This window comes from Microcebus murinus, chromosome 31 (assembly GCF_040939455.1).
Source record: "Microcebus murinus isolate Inina chromosome 31, M.murinus_Inina_mat1.0, whole genome shotgun sequence".
Classification (NCBI taxonomy): domain Eukaryota; kingdom Metazoa; phylum Chordata; class Mammalia; order Primates; family Cheirogaleidae; genus Microcebus; species Microcebus murinus.
The window spans coordinates 6,050,546-6,076,245 of NC_134134.1; the positions used below are offsets into that span (position 1 = coordinate 6,050,546).

Genomic DNA, 25,700 nt, shown 5'->3' on the forward strand with positions numbered 1-25,700 from the left:
ATCCATTACCTCCAACATTGAGTAACAGGGGATAGATTAATGTTGGTGCAAAATAACACTTCATTCTATCTACAACATGTTTGACATATTAAAAATATTTTTAATTTAATGAAACAAATTAAGTTCACATGCAATCTAAAAACATTCCAAATTTCATTCTATTTTATTATCGTAATGTGCAATATTAAAACAAGTTATTTTTCATATTGTAATTTTTTCATTCTGATTATGAGGAGAATATTAATCTGTATACCTACATCATACATCACTTAAAATACTGTTTGTTATAAGAAAACTCCATAGTACCTCTCAATTTAGTAAATCTTACATTTCAGTGTTTTTAATTTTCCATAGAAAAGTACATGAATAATGCCTACTTAATACAGAAAGACCTCTAATAAATGTGATGTAGCTATCATTAACCACACACATTCACATGCACGCTAAGAATGAAAGCATACCATCGATTGTATTTAAAGTTGAATAATATCAGTATTTGCTTGTCACAAATAGCAAAACAAAATTTCACTTTATTACAATTTCACCCCACACTGACAAGAAAGTATATTTTACATGTAATTATAACTCTCAGAAAATCTCTCTCGTTTTAAAGCTAACATACAAATAAATCAACTAACTATTTTAACTGGGTAGTTCTTTATAATGAACAACCTGGTTTAAAGAAATGTGTGAATCTGTTAGTGCATTAGTGTATTGCACTGCGAGTCATCGGATATATGTTTATATTTGATTCTTGATTAATTGCATTCTGAAATTTATTACAGTAGTTTTATGTATCAACTCTTTTTGTGTTCTCCAAGGTATATCTTTTGCATAAATATTTTTTCACACTCATTATATTTGTAAGGTTTCTATTCTTTAATATTATTCTGATGTTGAGCAATATTTAGAATATATTGGAGCATTTCTTTCAGTGTAAGTTCTCCCATATCTGGTAAGATCTGTTATAACTAAAGGTATTGTCAGCAGTCTACATCATTATATTTTACTTTAAGTTTCAGTACTGTTGTGCATTTTAAGGCTAATACATTGGAAAAGCACTTACATACTCATTACATTTATCTAACTTTTATCTAGTATGATTTCTTTGATGTTGAATAAGATGTGAACAAATATTAAAGACTTTGCCACAAATCTCACAATCGTAAAATTTTTCAGTGATAGGAATTCTTTCATGTAGATTAAGGTGTGAGCACTGGGAAAATGCTTTGCCACATTCCTCACATTTGTATGGTTTCTCTGCTCTATGGATCCATTTATGTAGAGTGAGGCCTTTTAGCTGGATAAAGGCTGTGCCAGATTCTATTCCTTTCTAGGGTTTCTCTCCAGTATGAATTCTTTTATGTCGAGTAAGGTGTGTGCACCAAGTAAAGGCTTTGCCACATTCTTCACATTTGTAGGGTTTCTCTCCAGTATGAATCCTTTTATGTCGAGTAAGGTGTGTGCACCGGGTAAAGGCTTTGACACATTCCTCACATTTGTAGGGTTTCTCTCCTGTATGAATTCTTTTATGTCGAGTAAGGTGTGTTCACCGTGTAAAGGTTTTGCCACATTCTTCACATTTGTAGGGTTTCTCCCCAGTATGTATTCTTTTATGATGAATAAGGATTGAGGACTGGGAAAAGGCTTTGCCACATTCTTCACATTTGTAGGGTTTCTCTCCATTATGGATTCTTTTATGTCGAGTAAGGTGTGTGCACCGTGTAAAGGTTTTGCCACACTCTTCACATTTGTAGGGTTTCTCTCCACTATGGATTCTTTTATGTGGAGTAAGGTATGTGCACTGGTTAAAGGCTTTGCCACATTCTTCAAATTTGTAGACTTTTAAAATGGCTAATGTCCAAAACAAGAGACATAATAAGTGAGGACAAGAGTGTGCAGGAAATCCATCCCTGTAGACTGTTATTGATTATAAATGGATAGTGTCATCATACAGATTTGTTAAAAAATATAAATAATACAACTGCCTCATCATTCACCAATTTTACCTATGAGTATACTCATGTAAAATCAGTATCTGAAGAAGATTCTGCACCCCCATATATATTGCAGCATTATGCACGTTAGCCAAGAAAATGGAAACAAACTGAATGCCTGCTTTGATGAATAGAATAAAAAATGACTGTACAAACACCTACCATATAATATTACTAAGCCATGAAAATGATAAATACCCTGCCATTTCAACAACATGGATGGACATAGGAGGCATTATGCTAAGTAAAATCAGCCATTCCCAGAAAGATAAAAACTGCTATGGATAATATTTTTAAAGCTGAATTTACAAAAGTAAAGAGTAAAACAGTGGTTTCCAGGGTGTAGAGTAAGGAAAAATGAGGAGATTTTAAGGGTAAAATCTTTTAGTTATAAGATGAATAGATCTTGGAGATCTATTGTATGGCAACATGATTAGAGTTATTAATAATGTTTTATACGCTTAAAATTTTTCAGACCATAGAACTCACTATTAATAAATGTTCTCACTATAATTAAATGATAAGTATGTGAGATGATAGATATGTTTGTTACCTTAATTATATTGTTTTACCATTCATACACACATCATATCACTACAGTGTGTACAATAAATTTATGCAGTTATACAAATATTATTTGTGGAGACTTCCACCCATTAAGCACCCCACACACAGAAATATATGCACACACACACATATGAGTGACACATATTTTCTGATGCTACTAAATAGGAGGAAATTACGGAACATAAGTTATCAAAGTATTATGTATCAATTGGGAGTATAAATATATTCAGTTACTTGAAGCACAGAATGAGACAGTGTATTTAAGAATTATAATTATATAAGGTGAACAGAGAAAATAAACTATATTATAGTTTGGGGTATTTGGGTATAATAAAGCTGAAATTTTACTCTCGTTTTATACTAGAAAAAGTTTTTTTTAGTCAAATAACATTAGATATTTTTACATTTAGGATGAGGATATGCATTTGTACAAAATTAGTGAATCTGACTTTCTGTAGGATTGCCTCTGAAAACGTAGAATTGGAAATCATGACGCAGAGAATATAAATATCTTTCCCTAGTGTTTCTTGCATTGCAGAAACAAATCCCAACATCTTCACTATTCCCCTTTACACATTTCAGAAATGAGGCATCGAAAGGAACTTAAAACATGGACCTGGACATGGAGGATCACCCTGATAATGCCAGCACTTTGGGAGACCAAGCAAGAAGGAAGCCAGGATCTTGATACCAGCCCTAGCAACATGAGGAGACTCCATTTTTATAAGAAAATAATAATAACAAAATGGTAGCTCATGCCTATAGACCTAGTTACTTAGAAGACAGAGGTTGTAGGATCTCTGGAGCCCATAGGTTTGAGGTTGTGGTTAGCTATGATCAGCCACTGTACTCCAGAAAGGACAGAAAACCGAAATACTGTCAAAGATGGTTTAATGTCATGGTCTTTAAAATATGCAGATAGTCCCATAACTCCTAAGCAATAGAAATGCTGATAGATAATGTATTCCCTTATAAGCCATGACAACAAGTTTGGCTCTCACTGAATTCTAAGGAAGATCACTGCATGGGTAGAGTTCTTAGAGAGTTTAAGAGCGTGGGACAGAAGATGTCCTTCTGTGAGATAAAGAGGAACATACACAGGCTTCTAAAAATCATTTCCAAAAGAGCAGAATATTCCAACCCACTTTTTAATATCTGCCCTCCTCCTTGACTTTTGGCTCTCTAACATTTGTTAATCTGCTTCACTGAATCTCACCTACCTGGATATTCAGCTGTTGTTTCCTCTTTCTTCATAATCCAGGGCTCTATCCTTCGCTCCAGGCATGTGATCAGCTCTGGCTTTGACTCGGCAAGACCTGTTTCATTAGAGAAATTTCACATGACTCTTGCTGAAGACTTTCCAATTACTAATGCAGTACTATCCTTAGTAGAGAGAATATTAGAGAAGGTTCTAGAAAATTCCTTTGCAACATATTGCTTTCTCACAGACCCTGTAGAATGATAAAAATTGATCTAATTTATGACTAGAGCACCAATTCCCACTAGCACCAAATAAATAAGAGGTGGAAATTCTATTCCAAGGTGCAGACAACAATTTTATACCCTGATTGCTAGAGTAACCACTAATCTAGTGTGAAATCCCAACAAACGGAAAGGTTCAAGATAACATGAGACATCTAATGATTTCATTTTATGAACCAAAATCTTCAAATTTTCTTTAAAAGCATGAATATAAAATTCATTCATGTTGCTTTCCACAGAGGTTGAACTAGTTTGCAGTCCCACCAGCAGTGTAGGAGTGTTCCCCTCTCTCTGCATCCACACCAACATTTGCTGTTTGGGAACGTTTTGATTACATTGAGAACTTTTAAATAAGTAAACGTATATACACATACATACATACATACATATGTTGAGAATGTAGAGAAATTGAAATGCTGCTATGTTATTCCGAACCTTGGATTCTAATATTATACAACATAGACATAGAACAGATCAAAAATTAAAAATACATTAAGAATAAATTGATTTGCATTTCCCTGATGATCAGAGATGTTGAGCATACTGCAAGAAGATATCATTTATCTCTAGTAAGAATGACCTTCCAGTAAAAAGTCCCCAAACAATAAATATTGGCATACATGTGGAGAGATAGGAACACTCCTACACTGCTAGTGGGACTGCAAACTGGTTCAGCTTCTGTGGAGAGCAATATAGGGATACTTCAAAGCGATACACGTAGATCTACCATTTGATCCAGCAATTCAATTACTGAGCATCTACCCAAAAGATCAAAAGTCACGAGACAGAAGTACAAACACCGCTGCAGCAGCAACGGGATTCTGAGGTGTTTGGGAACCCACGAGACCTGAACTTTCTGGGCCTCTTTCCTGAGGGCGTCGCGACCAAGATGCGGAATAGCGGTGGATTCGATAGCTACGGCAGCTCCACGTATGGGGGAGCCGGCGGCTACACACGGTCCCCGGGAGGCTCTGGATCGCCGACACCTTCTCAGGCCGAAAAGAAATCAAGAGCCCGAGCCCAGCACATTGTGCCCTGTACTATATCTCAGCTGCTTTCCGCCACTCTGGTTGATGAAGCATTCAAAATTGGGAATGTTGAGATTTCACAGGTCATTACTGTGGGGATAATTAGACATGCAGAGAAGGCTCCAACCAACATTGTTTATAAAATAGATGACATGACAGCTGCACCCATGGATGTTCGGCAGTGGGTTGACACAGATGATACCAGCGGTGAAAACACTGTGGTTCCTCCAGAAACATACGTGAAAGTGGCAGGCCACCTGAGATCTTTTCAGAACAAAAAGAGCCTGGTAGCCTTTAAGATCATGCCCCTGGAGGATATGAATGAGTTTACCACACATATTCTGGAAGTAGTCAATGCACACATGATACTGAGCAAATCTAACAGCCAGCCCCCAGCAGGGAGAGCACCTATCAGCAACCCAGGAATGAGTGAAGCAGGGAACTTTGGTGGGACTAGCTTCATGCCAGCAAATGGCCTCACTGTTGGCCAAAACCAGGTGCTGAATTTGATTAAGGCTTGCCCAAGACCTGAAGGATTGAACTTTCATGATCTCAAGAACCAACTCAAACATATGTCTGTAGCCTCAATCAAGCAAGCTGTGGATTTTCTGAGCAATGAGGGACACATCTATTCTACGGTGGATGATGATCACTTCAAATCCACAGATGCAGAATAACTAGATCTAAATTGGGTATCTGTTTTCCAGCTGGACCTATTTTCACAGTCTGTTGTCTCCAGCTGTGCGTATATATTGGCCAGGTGACTTCTAGGAAGTAGGTTTCATCTGTAAAAGGCCTCAGCTGACGTCCTTTTGAAACTTACTGCTCTTCTATAGTTTTGTTGTTTGTTTTGAAGCTCAAAGGGCTATGGGCAACTGACAGGGATATAATCCAGGGTGGAATTTCTTGAAGAAGTTACAAGTAAGCTAGTTACAACATCAGGATAGAAGGAATTGGAAGAAGTATGCTACCAAGAGAGTACTCAAATAATGCTTGGGAGTTTCTATTCCTAAAAGGTTTTCTACTGAAAGAAGATAAGCAGGACTCGGGCCTGTGAGTAGAGCACTAGCCAACAAACCCACTGGCCTCTGCCTGTTTTTGTCTCCTACTTTGGTTATGTGGCATTATTTTCAGAATTGCACTTTCCTTCACCTGCTTGTCATGACAGTGTGTTTATAAGAAGATGAGGGTCTGTAGTGGTGGCCTTGAGGGGCTGAGGAGAAAAAAAAAAAAAAATCAAAAGTCACTTTATGAAAAAGACACCTGCACTCGAATGTTTATAGCAGCACAATTCACAATTGTGAAGCTATGGAAACAACCCAAGTGCCCATCAATTCATGAGTGGATTAATAAAATGTGGTATATGTATACCATGAAATACTACTCAGCTTTAAGAAACAATGGTGATATAGCACCTCTCGTATATTCCTGGATACAGCTGGAACCCATTCTTCTAAGTGAAGTACCTCAAGAATGAAAAAACCAGCACCACATGTACTCACCAGCAAATTATATTAATGGATCAACACCTAAGCGGACATGTAGGAGTAACATTTATGGAGTGTCGGGAGTGTGGGAGGGGGAAGGAGGGGATGGGTGTATACAACGACGAGTAAGATGTGCAACGTTTGGGGGATGGACATGTTTGAAGCTCTTACTTGAGGGGAGAGTGGGGCATGGGCAATATAAGTAACCTTCACTCTCATACCCCATAACAGACTAAAATATAAATAAATAAATAAATAAATAAATAAAATTCATGTAAATTAGAAACTTTTAAAAAACTATCAATAAAAAAAATGGGCTTAATGTGGAATAGGAATTCTGTATATATATATATATATATATTTTTTTTTTTTTTTTTTTTTTTTTGAGACAGGGTCTCACTTTGTTGCCCAGGCTAGAGTGAGTGCCGTGGCGTCAGCCTAGCTCACGGCAACCTCAACCTCCTGGACTCAAGCATCCTGCTGCCTCAGCCTCCCGAGTAGCTGGGACTACAGGCACGCACCACCATCCCACCTAATTTTTTCTATATACATATATTAGTTGGCCAATTAATTTCTTTCTATTTTTAGTAGAGACGGGGTCTCGCTCTTGCTCAGGCTGGTTTCCAACTCCTGACCTTGAGCAATCCGCCCGCCTCGGCCTCCCACAGTGCTGGGATTACAGGCGTGAGCCACCGCGCCCGGCCAGGAATTCTGTATATAAGTGATCCTCACCAAGGGAGACCAGGTTTCCATAGTTCTCCAGCATCACATCCCTATACAAATTCCACTGAGCATCGTCAAGGCATGCCCACTCCTCTGGAGAGAATTCTACAGCCACATCCCTGAATGTCACCATCTCCTGTAAAAAGACACATATTTCCCAAGTGGCCATAGAGAGAGATATTCATTTGACTACAAGGAAAATGAGTTATGAGAACTGCTTCTGACATATGAGTGACTGGAATTATCCAACAATATAATTTTTAGCACGTTGATATTATTGAAGACATTCTCTTATCTGCAGGAATGAAGATCACAAAAGATGTATGAAACTGTGTGCATATGATTATGCTTTGGATGATAAATTATTGAATACAAATTTAAGGGCCTTACTACAGTAATATAAATTTATGTGTGTTACATTTACGTCACATTAATAAATTGTGCATATTTCTCACATAAAGAAACTTAGAGAGTTAGAAGGTATCACCTAATTTTTACGAGTACAATGAAGAATTAGAGATTTTGTTAAAATACAGATTCTGATTCAGGTGATCTGGGATGGGGCCTGAATCTCTGCATCATATGATATAACTGCTGATATCAATGCTTCTTGCCTAAGGGAAGTATTTTGTAAGGATGCAGTAAATGGTAGACTTTGAATGTATCGCAGTTCATCTGAACAGAAACAGATGACAGCCCTCATTTTTTAAAGCAAGCTATAAGAAGAAAGGGGAGCTTCCAGATTAAATGTGATGGTTGATTCACAACAGTCAGTGAATCTCCACGAGACGCTTAATGATAAAAAAAAAAAAAATAACTTTATATTGGAGGAATCTGTCAGAGAGCATCTTACGCAAGTGAATGAAATTAACATAACTTTCATGGGACAAATTGGTGTTAGGTACCATTGAAAAGAGGAGGAAACAAAATCACTGCTGGCATGGCAGTGCCAACAATATGTAATCATGAGGAATCATCAGTTTTATGCAAATTTCAGACACAGATTCTTCCCATTTGTTGTGATCTTTAATGATGTATGTAAATACTTTAGCATCATACAGAGCAAGTCTTCTATTTTCTGTTTTTTCCATGATTTTCTGATTATCCTAGGCAATCAATGCTATCCTCTTCCTGAATTCTCCTAATAATATTTTACATAGAGCTGATCAAGCAGCCAGATAAAACTTTGAGAGCACATGTTCCCCCTCTTCACTCAAATTCAAAGACTGTATCCAACAGGAATCTCAGACATCCACACTATTCTATCTTGATCTGTCAAAATGGTTACATTTTCAATCATGTCATACGTTTCTTATACAAATTGGCTACTGTATTAGGAAGCTTATGGGAGAGAATGTAGAGCAGGCTCCGTTATATAGGGAAGAATGATTTTTCAGAGCTCCTTGACTATCATAAGAAGATATTAAAAAAAGTAGTTACAAAACTTATTAGGCATACACATCAGAGTTAAAGAAGTAAAGGTTTACAAGTTAAAAAAAATTGAAGTTCTACATGACTTTCTAGGAGAAATAGTGGACACAACCTAAATCTGGGACACACTTACCTGAAAACAAGCCATTTCTTCTTCCTCTTCTCCTACTGTAAAATTTCTTTTCAGGTGATATTGTGTAGAACAATGAGAATTAAATCTTGAGACTGCCCTGAAAGGAGTCAGCACAATTTCTCCCCTTGTTTCCACAACACTGACAGGCAGGAAGAACATAAAATGCAGAAGAGCTACACTCACTTTTTCTTACTCACAGTAAAGAGTCAGCTATAATCAGCTAATTCATGGAGACCAAAATGGGAGGTTCTACTGTCTTTTCTTCCGGTTACCTCCCCCTGCTACAGGTGCCAGGAGTTTCTGCAACAGGAGTGGGAATATGGACCACACTGATCTGCCTCTACCAAACTCAATAGAGCAGAAACTGTGACTTCTTTCTTGAACAAAGGCTCAACTCAATTCTCATGAATGTATGCGTGAGTCCTAATGATTGACCCTATTATGAAATTAGAATTATTTGGGGCACAATTAAAAACACATGAATGTTCCCATACAGCCCAACAGGCAGGTGATGGTGTTTCTTCAATATAGCCAGGTTATCCTAATTGAAATCCTGGACTGAGAGGGAATTACCTTAAAATTGTCTCTGAAACATCACTGTGAATATAAATCATGTGGTACTGTGGGCCTCACTCCAAGAAATGTGTGGTCTGCTGGTGTGGAAGGGGTACATACATTGGGTTCTTTGTCAGGTCCCCCTTTGGTGCTGATGTCTCTCAACCTAAATCCATTATTAGTAGCACTCAGGTAGAGAAAGCAAGCACAGCATACATACTGCCTTTTGCCCAACACTCATCACAACATATGCTTAATTTCCAAAGTGAAGAGCAGCGTAATGCAATGTCTACTGAGCATGTGCTATGTGCTCAGAAGTATGGTTTGTTGCACTGTGAACAGCATTTACATAGTGTGATTTAATCCTTGTTATACCAGAAAGGTGAGTAGTAAGTGTGCAATAATTTGCAGAAAAATTTAGGTGTAGTGCCATTCTTTCTATTCTTCTCACACAACTATAATATGACACTACACAAGATCTAGAAAATTCTTTACACTCACTCCAAATAGGTCCTTTCAAAGTCAACTTACAAGTCCATGTTGATCTCTTACACTGAAGCATATGTCTCCCCTGAGATTTTGGTCCTTCCTCAGTCCATAGTATCTCACTGTCTTGTGAATTCCAGGTTCAGGCCAGGTCTAGTTTGGATTGAACTTTTGTATGTTTTGCATGAACAGAGAGGGAATGAAAACAGGAAGAGAAATTCCTCTTTGGAAGCTGCTCAAATGCATCCTGAGGAACCTTGGATCCAGAATTCAGAGCACCAGATTTAGGTCTCCAGGGAGGCATGAATTCAGTAGGGCTCACTGCACATTTCCTGGCATTTGGGCAAGACGAGAAGGCAGAAAGGGAGTTTATGTGTCCAACCAAGTCTGCATTATCTTGTTCCCGTTGTGTCTGAGCCCCATGGTCTCTGAATCGATTTCAGTGCTAAAGATGAGAGATGCATTTAGAGACAGGATAGAGCTATTGATTATTATCCTATGAGAGTGTATTTACAGGAAACTGGACTAAGTATGCTCTGGAGGGACAGTAGACACAAAAGAGGCCTAGAGAACTTATCGTGTGTAGATGTGGGGACAGTGAAGCTCTCTGCTGCAGAGTTGCAGGTTACAGACTGGAAGCTCAAGAAGGAATCTAATATTCAAAGCCATTCTAATTTAGAAGTGGTGGACACATTTTATGTTTATGTTGCATTTTTAATTCTGGAAAGTGTTCAGGAAATATTAAAAGTCAAGAGTCTCCAAATAAGAAAACCTCTTCACAAAGTTAAAAGGGAATTAAAAGAAAACCCTTTTATTACTCAATTAAAGCAGAATGTGATGTGCACAGTGACAATCCACTGAGAGATTGCAAAGGGACACATAAAGTCGCACCTGTATTTTTACATACATGTTATCTAGATAAATAATAATTAGCTCTGAAGAAAGGAAAAAGAAGTCTAGACAGCCCTATTTGTCCTAAACAGTGAACCATAAACTTACTGGGTAATTAGTGAGACTCTCTTTTTTTGGTAATCGATTAAATTCAAATAAAAAAACAAGCTTCTGAAGTCAATGCAGGAAAAGATAATTTTGCAACTTAAAGATAGATGCTCACTGAAGTTTGGATCCCATCTTTATATGGAAATTGCATGACAGGGAACTATGTTCCTTGATATTTCATTTCAAAGTCATCTTTCTCAGTTTCAGAAAAAGCATTTCTTAAAAAAGTCCTTTTTAAAACTATTTCAAAAGGATTTACAAAACTTAGGCAGATAGTTAAGATCTCTGGCTCTTCTTAGGACAATGATGCCATGTTTTGGTGCTGTTTCCAGAAAATGCTCCACCTGGGGAGATGGATATGTCTGCCATTCCATTTCGGTGCTGCTCAACCCTTCATTCTACCCTGAGCCACTTCTTACCTGAGGACCCAGGGAATGCTTTATCAATCTAATGTTTCCCCAGCCAAGACATAATAAGGTTTACAAAGTGACCTAGGGTATATCCTAAGGGAAATTAATATGTCATTAGCTTCAATCTCCATTACAGTTCACCCTTTCCCATGGGGTTTCTTAGAGGGAACTCCTATAGTTTGATGAAATTTTCAGGACACATGTTGATTATTTGATGAGAACTTACACCTTTGAAGATACAAATTCTGATGAAATAAAATTAATGAGCATGTTACAATTTTAAAATCTAAAAATAAAAGCCACACATGAGCCCATCAATTCATGAGTGGATTATTAATATTTGGTATATGTTTACAATGAAATATTACTCAATTTTAACAAATGACAGTGAGCCGGCACTGCTTATATTTTCCTGGATCGAGTGAGCCCATTATCCAAAGTGAAGTGACACAAGATCAGAAGAATGGCTCCACACGTACTTGCCATCAAGTTGGTACTGACTGATTAACACTATGGTGCTCAAATGGTGGTGGTGTTCAAGAGAGATTCAGGGGTTTTGGGTAAGCCCACATCTGAAAGATGCCTTGATCATCACGGAGGGGAAGGGCACACCTCTGATCCTTGCTACCGAGAGGCAAAGCTATAAAATGTGACTAAAATATTTGTACTCTCATATTTTTTTGAAATAAAAAATATAAAAATAAAAAACATACATCTTTCCTAAATTTTATAAAAATTCCAAATATTGAGTCACAAAGCAAATATAAAGGTCAAACAAGTAATGATTTCAAAGTCACTTAAGCAAAAAGTCAAGTTTATTTAAAAATTATAAATGCATCAATAAATTTTGATGTAGTAATCTCATGCCAGGTACTTAGGGTTAGGGTGACTTTAGAAAAATTTCAAATTTAAGAAAAATTATACGTTAAAATATATAATTTAGTATATTGTCTATAATGGTAGCATTAGAAGATAACTACATTTTAATGGATATAATTATGTAAGGATATCATGGTATTTCTTTTTAGAGGTCTATGAATATTTAAAAATGCACAAACTGATACTTTGAACCCTTTGATTTTCTCTTTCCCCATCCTATTCTCTGTGGTGACCACACTTCCCACTAAGAGATCGGCTTTCTTTAGATTCCACAGATAAGTGAGATCATACAGTGTTTGTCTTTCTGTGCCTGGCTTACTTTACTTAGCATCATGTCCTCCAGTTCAAAACATGTTGTCACAAATGACAGAATTTCATTCTGTTTGAAGGCTCATTGTGTAAATTCACCTCATTTTCTTCATCCACTCATGTGCTGGTGGACACTTAAGCTGCTTCTATACCTGGGCTAGAATGAATATTGTTGTAATGAACGTGGAAGGACAGATATATCTTCTACATACTGGTTTTGCTTCAATTGAATATGCATGAAGAATTGGGAGTGATGGATCATATGGTAATTCAATTCTCATTGATGAGAAATCTCTATACTATTCTCTACATTGGCGGTAATGAGAAAATTGATTTTTAAGACTCAGAAGGGAGGATGGTGATTGGGATTGAGGGATCAAATCTCATGTACTGGGTGAAACCTATATTCATTGAATGAATGATACACTAAATGTCCTGAATTTAACACTGTATAATTCATACATTCATCAAAGAAAAAAAAAAAAACAGAACACGACTGGTACCCCATAAATTTATTGAAATAGAAATAAATTTGCTTGTCCTAATTTATATTCACAGCAACAATATGGAAGTGTTTCCTTTTCTCATCGTCCTCACCAGCACCTAGTATTCATCATATTGAGAATAGGGATTATCATAGGTGTGAGGTAATAGCTCATTGTGGCTTTAACTTTAATTTCCATGATAATTAGATAGGTTGAGCATTTTGACTTAAATCTGTTGAACATTCATTAGTCTCTTTTGAGAAATGTCAATTATTTTTATCATTTCTTTCCCAAAGTATGCCTAGATAAAACCATCACACTGTGTCCGACTTATACATAAAAAATTATTTGTCAATTAAAAACAAAATATAAAAATAAATAGCAATTACCAATAAGATGATTGCATAGGAATAAGAAATGGATATTTCATATAGTACATGAATAAGCCACATTCCAAATATATTATATTGGAGTACAAATACAGAAATGAGTAACAGGAAGAAAATGACCTATTTACATATCAACTTTCAAGACAGGATCATTTCTTTTTGTCTATTATCTGTTCCTCAAAATATCTGGCTTTATAGTTAAATGCATATGAATATGTCTCTCTACATACGGTAAATTCCACCATTTCAATGTATGTGTTTCATTGTTTTAGATTTGAATTTTAGTGGATAGTTAAATATGTCATATTCTCTATTTTCTGAGAACTCTCCTGGGGGCTCCAGAGACACCCCCGTTTGTCAGATTATAGATGAGAGAGTTGATCGTTGTCATTAGTATGGTGTAGGTGACAGAGACCACTTCTCCTTCTCAGGGGAATGGCACTTTTGTAGAAGGTACTTGCTAAAGGCAGCCACATAGAATAGAGACTCCAGGGGCATGTGAGAGAAGTAACCAGGGTTTCCATGTGTCCCTGGCCTGAGACTGTCACCAGTCGAGTGGACAGTATAAATACATAGGAGGCCGTAATAGCTAAGATAGGAGGGAAGAGAAAACTAACACCATGGATAAAAAGACCCTGATATAGAGGGAAGTGTCAACAGAGACTAGTTTAAATACAGCTGGGATCTCAGAAACAAAATGACGACCTTCCCTGGATGTGAAGTAATGGAAAGTCAGAGGGCAGAGCACAGATATCAACGCATCGAGCACTACCCTCAGCCAAGATGGAAGCACCAGGAGAACACAGAGGACATGGGGAATGTGGATGGGGTAGCACAATGGGTGACAGATGGCCACGTAGCAGTGCTAAGCCAGGACGGCCAGCATCTGACACTCTGCTGCTGACAGGGTGATGAGAAGGAAGAAATGAATGCCAAAGTCAGTGAGAGAGATGTGATGATCCCTAGAGAGAAAGTTGAGGGCCATTTGAGGAACAAACATGGACATATAGAATTGCTACATGACAGATGGCTTGCTGATCAGAAAATATATATTGCAGTGGAGAGGTGGGTAGGGGTGAATGAGGAGGATGACTGTGATGTTTTCAGAAAGGACCAGAATTTCCACCATGGTTAGGACAAAAAGAAGCCAGGGATCCTGGGTTCTGTGAAACAGGACTAAAGGATGACACAACCCTTGATGTCAGGTTGTTCTGCTGTGCTTGTTCCTTTTTTGTTAACTGTGAAGAAAGTTTGAAAGAGCATTATGTTCACAATCTGTACATAATTGCACTGAATTTATTCACAAGGATATTTCCAGCACTTCAAGTTCATTTTTTCCCTGCCCTTCTTCTTTTAATTTCAGTAAATAATTATATTTGCATTTCACCAGGATTTACTACGGTATCATAAAAGAGTTCTAGAATATGAGCCTTGACACATTGGAAGAGAGAGCATGAGCACTGTTGCATTTGAACCTGTAATTTTGAAATATTTTTTTCTTAATCAAAGTTCTAGAAATTGAAATCCTCTCACAAATACAGTAAAGATTCTGAAGAACTACATACAATAAAAAATTCAGTGCTTTAGTTTCATTAGACAGTTTTCAAGAGCTTTAAATAGCACAAGAGTTTTAAATAGCAACATGTGGTTAAAGGCTATAGCTTATACTACAGCACGGATACAGAACATTTTCAGTATTTAAGAATGTTCTGTTGGATGCCAAGCAGGAACCAGCCATGGGAAGAGACAGTACTGGCCTATATGTAAGAAAAATACACGCGGCAGCCAAACAAGTTAAGCCAAAGAATGCTCTACACTCAGGAGTGTACATGGTAACAGAAGAGCAAAATCTACATTCATCCATTCAGGTCATAATTCCTACTGCAATGGAGAAAAGGCTGGAAACAAAACAGAGAGGGTTCCCAGGCTCCCTGAACTTTCATTCTGTTTTTGGTGACTGACCCAAATATATAATGTCAGGTAGCTGTAACTGTGATGGAGAGGAGTAAAGTAGGATAAGTGGAGGGAGAGTGGATGGTGGGGGGGGGGGTGTGGGTGATGTCCCCCTAGGGAGATCCATCTGATCAGGGGCCTGGATGAAGGTAGTGAGGTCACTGTGTGAGGATATGTGGGAAGAACCTGAGTGTGAGCTTGGTGAGTTGTGGCTCAAGTGGAGTGAGCTTAGAGGAGAATAGAAGGAAATGAACAGAGGTCAGTAGAGAACAGGGGTCCCTATACCCTTTATCTCAAACTCCTACTAGTAAAAAAAACTTTGAGTCGTGCACCCTTTATTCATGCATACGGAGAGTCTTTATTTACTATTATCAGTATATTAGCAAAGCATCATCACTACATTTAAGTATAAAAGTAAACATCAATACAAGGTCTAGTATTCTCTCACATTACCCCAAAGGATCATTTGCCTAAGGGGCATTAAGTGAGCAATTGTGCTTCCTTATAAAGTCTTAAAGTTTCCAGAAGGGATTAATTAAATTGGTTGAATGGATCAAATTTTTGCCATTCATCATATAGCAAAGCTTCACGGCAGAATGCTCCTGTAAGCAGTGCAAAAAATTTCCGTAACCAAGCCATTTGGAAAGAAGCCATATAGCCTACTTATAAGTACCACTTTTGGGCAAATCAAGCTCCTCTACTGCTGTATAACTTTCAACAAGTTTTTTATGCTTACTGACTCTCACTTTTTTCATTTGTAAAGTGGGAATTAGACTTAATTTTTTTCTTGAATTTAGTGACTAGGGGCTCCTAAAGAAAACCAGGTAAGTTATAAGTAAAGAAAACACACTACATTTTATCTCTGTAGTCAAGCTTCTATGGACCGTAATTAACTAGGCACAGGAGTTGGAAAAGGAGTTCAGGAATAATAATAATAATAATAAAACAATGTTTGCATAGGTAAAGTAGTAGAAAATGGCATGGTGTATTGAGGAAATCCATTTATTTGTAAATGGTGAGAGAGCATGGGACATGTGTAGGATCCCTCAGCAGTGGCTGGTGCATAGTAGATACTTAAACATTTATGCAAATAACACAGGCGGAGTGATGGAGGGGAGTATGGGAGGAAACTATGCAGGAATCAGAGTCCGATACAAATGAGCTTTATACACTGATTCTGAGAGCCCAGAAAGTGTGGGGGCCCCTGAAGGAGTTTGGGGAGTAATTGAGGTGATGAAAGTGGCATTTTGGCAATCTTCTAGCTAGTAGAATTGTAGGAGATGAGTTGTAGGAGCCAACTTGCAGGGAAAAAGAACACTTGGGAACCCATCAGACCAATCAAAATGGCAGTGACTAGGGCCCTGCTGAGGCTTCAGTATTGAGGAAGTAGAGAGGTAGATTGAGGTAATATTAGAGGTGAGATCATGTGCACAATGGTGTCTTTTTCTGAGGTAGCAACAGATGGGTCAGGTAAAAGAAATGTTAAGGAATCCATGGGGCTTATGGCTACTTAAGAATATGGAGTGAAGGATAGGCCTTGACAGTGGCACTTAGCCTTCCAAATTGAGAGGGTGAATGATTGTGGTGTCTTTCACTGTGACAATATGTTCTGAATTACCACAGGGGGTTGTGAAAGCAGCTGCAGAGTGAGTCTAGCTTCCTACCTGGTAAGTGTGAGTTTCATATGGGTTGCCCAGGGCAGGCAGCTGAGAGGTGGTTTCGTGTGTGGATCTGAAGCTGCATTTTAGCACTTGTAGCATTTAGGGGTGCTGGTGTGACAGGATGAGATAAAACTGCTTAAGGTGTGTGCACAGTGAAGAGTGGAGGGTAAGGTTGTTTTATCAGAGGAGCAACATAGCATTAGAGGCTACTATCTCTGGACTTTCAAAAATCTAAGACAATATCAAAAGGCTGATATAGAATCTCTAGCTTATTAACCACTTGAGCGTTAACTATATATATAGTTATATATATATAGTTATGAGCATTATGAGCTATAGTATGAGCGTTAACTATAGTTGATAGCCACAGATGAACGTGCACAGCTGAGAATTGACTATAGTCCATAGCTACAGATGAACATGCACAGCGACTTTAGCCGACAGCGGTGAGGGGAAGGCACACAGCCGAGCATCAACTAAACGAACAGCCTTGACATGACTTTTCTAATTTTTCATTTATTAAAATAAAACTGTGAAAATTTAAAAATAACGTAATAAAAATATATATGTATATGTTACCTATTCTGATTTACATTACAATTAAAGCTGCCTATAAATTAAATCAAGCTTTCAGTGCTTTCAATCTTTCCTCATCACACAAGAGCAAAAATGGATTCACCGTCAATGCACAGCACAAACTTTTATGCAGACTATGACTGCCAACTGTGGACAAGGTTTGGGGGCCAGTGAGCACCATACTGAAGTGGTTAAAAACAAGCAAAAAGGACAAAAAACACAAAACATAAAATCTTCCAAAACATAATTATTTCCAAAAAAATACTCTTAAAAACCATTCTGCTCTTTTCCTACAACAAAATTATTGAATCATGAGGTGGATGCATTTGAATATAGCTAATATGTCTAATGTAATGTGGGATGAGACCCCTTCAAATTTAATATTCTCGAAGTCTATGAAAGAGGTTGGGGTGTCTGACAATGCATCTTCACTTTCACTAGCACCTGCAAAACCCATCCCTCAGTCTCTGACTCTTCCTTCCTGGGGTGTTCTCCCCACTCTTGCCCATTCTACACCTCATCACATCCCTCTTTTTTGAAGGAAATTCCTGTGATACTCAGTGTAGACTTTCTGGGTTAGTAGTCCCTTGTGGTACTTTTCCCAATAGATTTAGCTCTTATTAATTTTTTTTTTATTTCAGCATATTACAATGGTAAAAATGTTCAGGTTATGTACATGGCCTTTGTCTCACCTGACTCAGAGCTTCAAGTGTGTCCATCCCCAAGATAGTGAGCACTGCAGCCATTAGGTGTGTATATACCTGTCCCCTCCTCCACCCTCCCATTACCCCAACACCCAATGAATTTAGTTGTGATGAACATTATCTTAGATCACCTCCTTCTAGTGTGCCATGGTGGCCTTGCCGCTGGTTGATCCAGTCGAGTGCTCTCTCGGTACTCTCTGGCAGCTGACCTGCTCCAGGGTCTTCTGCTGTCTCCAGAAAAAAGCATTCCTGTGCTACTCCCCTGCTGGGGTAGACCTCAAAGAGGTCACTCACTTCACTGTCAGCATCCTTTCCACCATGTTCTCACCTCTCAGCATCTTATTTCATGCCCCACCCTCTTCTAGCTCTAATCACATGCCCTGGCTTCTGAGGACCTGCCTTGTTACTAGAACTTCCCATGAATACTGCCAGGAAAGAGCTGCTCTGTAGGGCAAACCCAGAAGGTAATGGACATAATATTGGACCTCAGCTCGGGTATTTATATTTTTACAAATATTTTGGGAGAGGTCTAAAACCTCTCCAAATTTTAAGCAGATACCTAGAGTCAAAACCCTTAGGACTATCTGATAAAAACTAAAAATGAAAACAAAAATGAGAATTTCATGACTGAGGAAATATTCTGGCCAATGTGGCCAATATCACCGATGTGATAATATAGACAGAACAATCCTGTCCTATTCTAAATCACTTGCTGACTATATAGGTAATTTCAAATTGTTAATTGTGGTAAAATACACCCAACATAATATTTACCATCTTACACTTGTTAGGTATGCAGTACAGTAGTGTTAAGCATATTCACACTATGTGAAAGAAATTTCGAGAACTTTTTTTCCAGCACACCAATTAAACATAACTCAATTTCTCCATTCTTCCAGTCCCTGGCACAACCATTTTAATTTTTGCTTCTATGAATTTGATTCTTCTAAATACTTTGTATAGCATAGTTAATTTTTTAAACAGACAATAACAAAATATCTCCAGCAGAAAGAAAGAAGGAACCCCTGGTTTTAGTAAGTACCTAAATACTGACTTTAAGGCCTGTGATTTCCTCACTGTATTTTTATTCATTCATTTATTAATTCAGGAAGCAATGTGATCTACAATGTGTTTAGGACTGAAAAACACAGTGTTGAACATAGGAGCTCTGTAGACATTTATGCAATTTTAAGAGTCCAACAATCTATTCCATAATTCCTCCCTTATTACCTCCTGCTTTTTTACCCGAAGGCCTCCTCCCTCCCATTTTTACCATCTGTCTGGAGAACACACAACAATTTTTTCCAGACTTTATGGCCCACGTTTTTATGTTTATTTGTACTATGCTCTACCTGAAATCTATAGGTGCTTTACTAAATGTATTTTTATATGTAAGTTACTTAAAAATCAACAAATATATCTGATCAATCTCTGCATTACTAATGCCTGACACAGTATGGAGATGTGTGTGTTGGGTAAATGTGTGCTAACTGACTGTGTGTGTGACAAGTTAGCACTGTAATTTTATTCTTCTGCTTATATCATTACATAAACCAAGTGGTTTAAAAAATCAATAAATTAAACAAAATTATCTTTTAATAAAACTAATACTTTTGTTTTAAAACATTTTTATTAAAATTTTTGTATAGAATTGTTTCCCTCTCATTCCATTGATACTGCTTAGTTGGCGGTTGATTGTTTAAAGCAGCTATGGTGAAGGCAAATTTTTTTCTATCAGGTATTTGCAAAAGGATAGTAAAGACAGTCTTTTAAATCTATTATTATAATATGCCAACCCTTAGCCAAAAACCTTTAGATAAATTTTAATATCTGTTCCAGTATTTATAAATCAAACAAAAGATTTGTCATTTAGCTGAATTTCTAATTGAGGTTTTTGGTCATTAATAAAGTTTGCCAATATACTTTCATTGCAGTACTTCCAGAACCTCCTTGTCTTAAAATATTAGATTTTTAAATTTGCATATTAATAGCAGAAGTTGTGCAATACAGTCTCTAGCCTGAATAACATAATCGGAAGTGAAACTCATCATAACTGAAACTTCATTCGAATAAGCTGAATCAATTATACCTAAATGTATTATTACTCTTTTTAATGTAACAGTAATATGACCAAATTATTAACTAATATGAATGTGCTTGTAGGATCAGGCCAAATATATCTATAGGTATATATACCTCAGTAGATGGTGTTAAGAGTCCATTGTCACAAGATGATATTTGTTCTCTGAAATTACCTTTTGGGCCAAGAGTCTCAGCCAAAGTTGCATTTTAAATGTCTGGCCAGACCTTTTGGCAATTTCTTAAAAGTTTATCCACAGCCAGGTGCTCCCCTTGGGCCATAAGGTGCCACTGGGGTGCGGTGGTGGTGAGAGCTGGTCCTGGGCTGCCTGGCTGAGCACGGCCACGGCCTGGGTGGCTCAGCAGCCATGGCAGCGGTGGCACCATGCTGCTTAATTTTGCTGGACATAAAGCTGCTGGCATTTAGAATTAACATCATTAAAAGCCAGTATACGTAAAGTGATATTGCTTAAATTAGGAGGACTTACCATTTCTTGAACCTGATATTTCTTGAAATTTAGCAATTAAATCTATATAAGTTTCATTAACGTTTTGTTTAACATTTATATAGAAAGATACAGCCTAATAGAAGCTATCTTTTCCCTGCTTTAATACGCACTGTTGATTTTGAGAAATAGCCTGATCATCATAATTTAATTGCACATTAATATCAAACCAATATTCCTGGCCCATAATTTGAGTCATAAATTTTAATTCGTAGGTCTCTAGACCCCTTTAGCTAGGGTTGCTGATGCATCTTTTCCCTGTACCAAGTGGTGAACTATAAAACCTTAGGCGAAGATATAACTGTTTGCACAAAAGATTTCCAATCGCAAGGGATTGACATTTCTAATGAGCCAATTCTTTAATCGAGCTCTTTGTGTAATGACAGTTTGTGTTGGCTGGGAGCAGTGGCTCATACCTGTAATCCTGGCACTCTGGGAGGCCAAAGCAGGAGGATCACTCAAGGAGTTTCAAACCAGCCTGAACAAGAATGAAACTGTGTCTTTACTAAAAATAAAAAGAAATTAATCGGCCAAATAAAAATATATAGAAAAATAAGCAGGGCATTGTGGCATATTCCTGTAGTCCCATCTACCAGGGAGGCTGAGGCAGAAGGATTGCTTGAGCCCAAGAGTTTGAAGTTGCTGTGAGCTAGGCTGAGGCCATGGCACTATAACCAAGGCAACAGAGTGACAGTGCTGCTTTTGTCATTCCATTTGTCAGTGGTGAGCAAGGGAACTCTGATATTAACCAGCAGGTTCATAATCCAGCACAGAACATGAAAGGGGCTTTAACGATTTTATTTGAAGCTAAAGACACCTGGACTTCCTGGTGTTGATGATTATGTTATGGAAGAGACTAAAGAGATATGTCGTGCTCACTGTCTCAACTCTGGCTACTGAGAGCATAAAAAACAGGACTGCGTCCAAAATCACTAACGCAATTTTCAATAAGAAGTGGCCATGACCCCTGAGATTCCATTAGGGAGAATGAACAAAGTGTTGCCCACAGTTAGATGACTAAAAATGAGAACTGTGTACTGTGCCCTGCACCTACTAAAATTAAGGAAGATAAAGTTATGTAAAATAAATTCTCTAAGATTGAAATATCAGATAAAGAAAGATTATTCCAAATATTTTCAATCCAGAGAAATCATTCTATTATATTCTAACACTGAAAATACACACTCATAAGTAGATTCTAGATGGATGCATATGTTGTACTGTAAGTAATTCATAGAAAATTAAATTCAATCCTCTTTATGTACCTGAACTCCCTATTGAGAGATTGCCAGATTCTCATGTTTCTTTATATAGTACTTACCATGTGCATCACACACTTATTAATGCTTTACTTACTTATTTTCATATTTATGACATTATATGTCAGGATCTATTAACATTTCGCTTATACAAAGCAAACAACACTGTGTGCTTGATTTAATCCTCTGGCACTCAGAATTGTTTATCTTTCTTTGGCCTTTAAGGTTCTTAATTTAACTTTAGGACACTGACTCTCTAATCTTAATTAAGTAATCAGAATGCTGTATGTATAGCCTATGAATGGCCTCAAGCTCTCTAGTTAAAATTTTTTTTTCACCAAATGAAAAAAATTCTACACTTCTCATCAGAACATCGGAGGTGAGTACAACAGTGAAAATATTGTAGCCCAAGCACAGGTGGAAAGAAGAAAGGCTTAGATACAGTTGTAGAAGGGAATGAAGATACAAAATGGCAAAAAACTAGAGGTAATTATGCAATGAAAGAAGCAGAATTTCCACTTATAAATTCCCAGAGTTGGTTGTTCTGCAGGTCCCTTCGCTCCACATACAAAATCAGTGATTTTTTTTACCCTGGATATCTTCAATCTCTTCTCTGGAGCCACAAGCTCACTCCCACAGAAATATTGATTGCTAATTATAAAGCATCTATTACATATCTAACACTGTCCTGTACTTATTTCTTCTATTTAAATATAAAAACTCCATAATTTAGAAATCCTTCTTAGTATTTACCTGAACAAAGTAACCTGATAAAGTCAGGAAATCCTTTGGTTCTATGACCAAAAGTAAAAGAAACAGTAACCAAAAAGTGCTTTCAATATGCTTCCCAAATTAGTATGAAAATATACAATGTACTAAGTAAAGTGAAATTACTGCAATGTGGAATTACTCATACCTTCAGATCATTTTATGGGCACCATTAAGTTTTATAATAATCCTTGTTGTGATTGCAGATCAGGTCATATAAACGATACTTAATGAACTTTGAAATAATAAAATGACATAGTAGACCTAGCAAGAGTAATAAGCATGTAAGAACAGGGGATTGGCATGGGCAGGTTCCACTTCAGAAGCTTTAGGTTTTTAAACAATTAATTCAACGTAAAGTGAATAAACTATTTCCGTTCAGAATCTTTGAAGTTTCCAGTTTGCTAGTAAATTCTCAACACGTTTAAATTACCTATTTTTTCTAACATTTCTTCTTTATTGTTCAAAATAAGTATACATCCACATTCACACAAACATAATTCCTTAGTCTGTAAATACGCTACAACTATCGTTCAACTTAACTGTGATGTATTTGTATATTTGATTCAATAGAAATAAAAAAGATGCTTATTTCTGTTTCACTGGCCAGGCAGGTTGCATGTTGAAAGAAAAATGTAGGATAGAATGTAATCACTAGTCATTCTGTGTTCAGAAATGTATAGCTTTTCATTAAGTTCAAAATCTTTATTATAAGCATTGCAGTAACAATGTAATTATAAATGTAATTTAAAAAAGCACTGGGAACATTATTCTTCAAAGTAGAGCCACCGATAAAAAGGATCACAAATGATGTCATTTCACTGTGTAACCCAACGGTACATTTTTACAATTGATTTCCTCCAACTTTGAGTAACATGGGATAGGTTAAAGTTGGTGCAAAGTAACAGTTCATTCAATCTACAACATTTTTGACACATTAAAATTATTTTTAATTTAATGAAACAAATTAAGTTTACATGTAGTCTAAAAATATTCCCAATTTCATTCTATTTTATTATCATAATGTGCAATACTAACACAAGTTATTTTTAATATTGTAATTTTTTCATTCCGATTATAATGAGAAGAATATTAGTCTGTATACCTACATCATACATCATTTAAAATACTCTTTTTTATGAGAAAATTCCACGGTACCTCTCCATCTCATAAATCTTACATTTCGGTGTTTTTAATTTTCCATGGAAAAGAATATGTATAATGCCCGCTTAATACAAAAAGGCTTCTAATAAATGTGATGTAGCTATCATTAACCACACACATATTCACATACGCGCTAAGAATGAAAGAATACCATCTACTGTATATAAAGTTGAATAACATCAGTGTGTGCATGTCAAAAATAGCAAAAAAGTATACTTTATTACATTTTCACCCTACCCTGAAAAAAAGTGTATTTTACATGTAATTATAACTCTAAAAATTCTCTCTCTTTTTAAAGCTGACAACAAATAAATCAACTAACTATTTTAACTGGGTTGTTCTCTATAATCAAAAACCTGGTTTAAAGAAACGTGAGAATGTGTTAGTGACTCAGTGCATTGCCCTGTGAGAACTCTAACTGTTTAGACTTGATTCTTCATTAAATGCATTCTGAAACTTATTATATCTGTAGAGTAGCTTAAATGATCAATTCTTTGTTCTCTAAGGTGTATCATTTGTATAAATATTTTTCACATTCATTATATTTGTAAGATTTCTATTCTTTAAACTTTCTGTGATGTTGAGCAATGTTTGAGAAAATATTGGAACATTTCTTTCAGTGTAAGTTCCCCCATGTCCAATAAGATGTCTGCTATAACTAAAGGTATTGTCAGCACTCTACATTATTATAGTTTACTCAAAGTACTGTTGTGCATTTTAAGGCTAATACTTTGCATAAGCACTTCCATACTCATTACATTTATCTAATTTTTATCTAGTATGATTTCTTTAATGTTTAATAAGATTTGAACAGTTATTAAAGGCTTTGCCACAATTTTCACATTCGTAGAATTTTTCTCTTATATGAATTATTTTATGTATATTAAGGTGTGAGCACCGGGACAATGTTTTGCCACATTCCCACATTTGTATGGTTTCTCTCCTGTATGGATTCATTTATGTTGAGTGAGGTCTCTTAGCCAGGTAAAGGCTTTGTCACATTCTACACATTTTCAGGGTTTCTCTCCAGCATGAATTCTTTTATGTTGAGTAAGGGTTGAAATGTGGGTAGAGGCTTTGCCACATTCTTCACATTTGTAGGGTTTCTCTCCAGTATGGATTCATTTATGTCGAGTGAGGTCTCTTAGCCAGATAAAGGCTTTGCCACATATTTTTAGGGTTTCTCTCCGGTATGAATTATTTTATGTGTAGTAAGGGTTGAGGACTTGGTAAAGGCTTTTCCACATTCTGCATATTTGTAGGGTTTCTCTCCTCTATGAATTCTTTTATGTTGAGTAGGGTGTGTGCACCATGTAAAGGCTCTGTCACATTCTTCCCCTTTTGCAGGGTTTCACCACAGCATGAATTCTTTTATGTTGATTAAGGGTTGAAATGTGGGTAGAGGCTTTGCCACATTCTTCACATTTGTAGGGATTCTCTCCAGTATGGATTCTTTTATGTTGAGTAAGGATTGAAAACTGCTTAAAAGCTTTGCCACGTTCTTCACATTTGTAGGGTTTCTCTCCAGTATGAATTATTTTATGTTGAATATAGCAAGATATATCAGGAAAACATGTAGCATCCAAGAGCAGTGGAGTTAAAAATTATATTAGGCATATTATTTTGAAGTGAAAAATGTTATAATTCTTAAAATATAGTTTAAGTCAAAA

General features: G+C 36.8%; 1 pseudogene; it reads left to right on the top strand.

The window, feature by feature from the left end:
• The first annotated feature begins 4,833 nt into the window (after nt 1-4,833).
• Nucleotides 4,834-6,300, top strand: LOC142865707 (replication protein A 32 kDa subunit pseudogene; annotated as a pseudogene).
• The last annotated feature ends 19,400 nt before the right edge of the window (nt 6,301-25,700 follow it).